This window comes from Chaetura pelagica, unplaced genomic scaffold, assembly GCF_000747805.2.
Source record: "Chaetura pelagica isolate M959 unplaced genomic scaffold, ChaPel_1.0 scaffold139, whole genome shotgun sequence".
Taxonomy (NCBI): domain Eukaryota; kingdom Metazoa; phylum Chordata; class Aves; order Apodiformes; family Apodidae; genus Chaetura; species Chaetura pelagica.
In genome coordinates, this window is record NW_009970717.1 from 6,548,336 (window position 1) to 6,551,589 (window position 3,254).

Genomic DNA, 3,254 nt, shown 5'->3' on the forward strand with positions numbered 1-3,254 from the left:
ACTCCATTGATTACAGGAGAAATTGTTATGATTTACTGGTGGTGGTGGAGGTAGCTGAGAGAAGAATCCAGCCCTGTAAATACACCTGCTTGTGAAGCAGAGCCAGGGTGAAGAGAAAAGGTAGGAGAGATGCTCTATTTAGAGAAGAATCTAGGGTCATTGTAAATGACAATTAGGCACTTCTCCCACAGCCCTATCAGCTGCACAGCAGCTCTGCTTTCAACTGGAAATCTGTTTCTTTTCCAAAACAAAAGTACTCAAGGAAGTAACTCAGGGGAAAAGAAGCTCCATCTTATCAAAGAGTGTACATTACACAAGCAGATAAAAGCTTTTTCTTCCTAGGAAACATGGTCCCTTCTCCCTCCGATAATTCCAGAAATCAAACCAAAATTGTCATTAATATTATTTAAGACATAATCTCTCTTTCAGCAACACAGTGACAGCTGTGAACTCATTTCACACCAGTGGGATCTAAGTTGAGAGAACTCGTGGGTTACTTTTCCCATAACCTTTTAATTATTAGTATCCTTTCAGCATTGTGATTTTTAGCACCAAATGAGTATCTCAAACCTTACACCAGCCTATCAGTTTACCTGATTTTTTATGATCTGTCTTTGAATTCTGAAGCTGCTTTTTACATCTTTCAAAAGACTAGAAGCCTTTCCCCCAAAAAAACATCAACATTCTTTCAAGTACGACAGGTGCTTTGTGTCAAGCTCCTCTGCTAGGTCTTAAGCCAGGATATTATGTTTTCCTCTGTGAATGAGGAAAATAAAATGAGAAGTGGAGCTGCCTGAGGTTTGTTTGCAAACCTGAAAGGAAGGTGTGAAGTGCTGTGTAGGACTGGGTGGGATCAGAGAGGCAGTTTTGTGCCGCGTGCCCCACACAGACATGGTGTGACATTCTCCAAGTGGCAGAGGCACTTTTGAAGTGGCGGGACTTGCTTCCTCTCTCTCTCTTGCTCCCACCAAGCTCTGATCTGCTAATGCGTGCAGCGTGCTGACAACTGCTAGGGTCCTGGGTGAGCAGGGATTTGTTACAATATTCATTACCCTTTGATGCATGCGTGTACAACCTGCTGGCCCGCCTGTGTTGCTCAGCCTGTACCTAATCCGCAGAGGACACGGGTTAGCTCAGCTCCCGGCCTGGCAGCTCAGGCTGCACTGACTCATCTTCTCAGCTTTTGAAGTCATCTCTTCTGGCGTTGGCACCTGTTTAGGTTGCAGCTGACACATACAGTGGGTTTTAAATCCCTGCCCTGTGTTCCTCAATTAAGCCCAAGGTTTCCTGTGGATGGGGAACGATACGGGAAAAACGATCCATAAGCACAGTTCAGGTGGCTAATGCTTTCCTTTCAACAGCCTTTGGTGGTTCACAGTTGATGCAGTGTGAAAAGGTGCACCTTAAAAACGTGCTTGTAGCCAAATAGAGTTACAAAATCTCAAGAACAACCAAGACATGTCTTTGTCTGGAGAAAGTGCCTTGTGTCTTGGGATAAGACAATTCATTCTGAGTGCTTCTGGCTGTCCCGGTGGCAGGGTGACCTTTATGTGAATAAATACAGTAATTCCTTTTTGATTACAGAAAGAAACGGCTTCATAATGGTTGCTCCCTGTGTTCTGCAATCACCCAAAGTGGCGGGGGAACACACACCAGCCTGTCATTCTGCTGGCATGTGGATAAGCCTAAAAATTTGATCTCGTGTTGCAATGCTTTGATATATCCCAGTGCTAGGAGTCAGAGAGAATGACTAAGGAACAGTGTGGAGTGTCCTTCTCTTTGCTTTCCTTTAAAAACTGAGGGGCTTTTAACTTGTTGGATTTGATGGAATCACAATTAAAAGAGAAAAGGAAAATATCACCTTCCGTTTGTTAACTATAAAAATGCAATCCAGCCGTGCTGCTGGTGCTTTGCTATTTCCCAGGTCAATAAATGGCTCCCCTGACTTTAATAAACATTGATGCTGCAGGCTTGTTCTACAGTGATTGAACCTTTTTATAGTTTCAACCACTCACATTGCATGAAAGCTTGAAGATATTTTTTTTTCTTTTTCAGGAGGGTTGCTTCTGATTGATTAAATTGTCATTTTCTGAGTTAGTTGCTGAATTATAACTTGGCATTTTTAACCGTGTGATTTGTTTAAAGAGACAGCTTTTTGATACAGCAAACCAGCTGAGAATTTTTAAGCAGTAAAAGGAAATTTTACTCGCTTTGTTCTCAGCCTTTCATCACTGCCTGACAAAAATGCTCCCAAAAACAATGTGGAGGCTATGATACCAGGAGAGGGTATTTAGATTCACCCTTACTTCTTCTTTATTCCATCATGGAGCTGATCTGTGTGGTATTATATTGCTTTCATTTACTAGTTGGACATCTCATTGTTGTTAACATGTTTATCTTTCCGAGGAGAAGGGAAGGGAGGGGCAATTAGAGACAGAAATGTGAGTGCTGCCCAAGATGACAGTGAGAGGAAGTGGCAGAACTGTGCTTTGGACCAAATGGTTTACCCCTTAGTACACACAAGGGATTTCTTTGCACCAAAATGATGGGCTGTGAACACACCCAAATCAAATAACTGCAAGGTTTTCACCTAAATCCAGACTGGGCCTTGTTCAAAGGAGCAAAAACCTTGTAATTCTTTAGAAACTCAAAAAGTAACATCTGTGTGATGCATTCATTTTTTCCATTTAGCCAGCTGCCACTTCCATTCTGTGTGGATAGGGGCTTCGTTTCAAGGCCTATATATACATATATATATATATGGTTGTGTTTTTTTTCTTTCGTTCTCTCCCCCCATTTTAAATCTGTATTCAAGACTGTAAAGCTGAAGTGAATAAGACTCACATAAAAAAACCATGTGTGTTCAGAATGTGTTTGGGAAGAAAGGCCAACAAAACTGTCTTGTAGCACGTAACAGGGTGTCCTTTGCTTTTGATTTACAGGGCCTGCAGGGGAAATGGAATAATCTCATGGTCTGAATATGGGAGATCCTACATTTGTTCACTGCAGTGTTACCCTGGTCAGGCTGTGAAATTGTGTTTAGCAGTAGAAGTCTCAGGGTATCAATATGAAATACTGAAGTCCAATTATACTTGTGCTTGTTCACTTTCCTCTCTCTGGCCATTTCAACTTCTGCTCTGAAATAATAACTTATGACAGTGCAAAGTTGAATTTCAGCAGTGAATTATATCCCTGGCCTCTAAATTTAATTGCATGATTCTGCAACTAACCTGCTATCCATCTTGGCCCCTCAA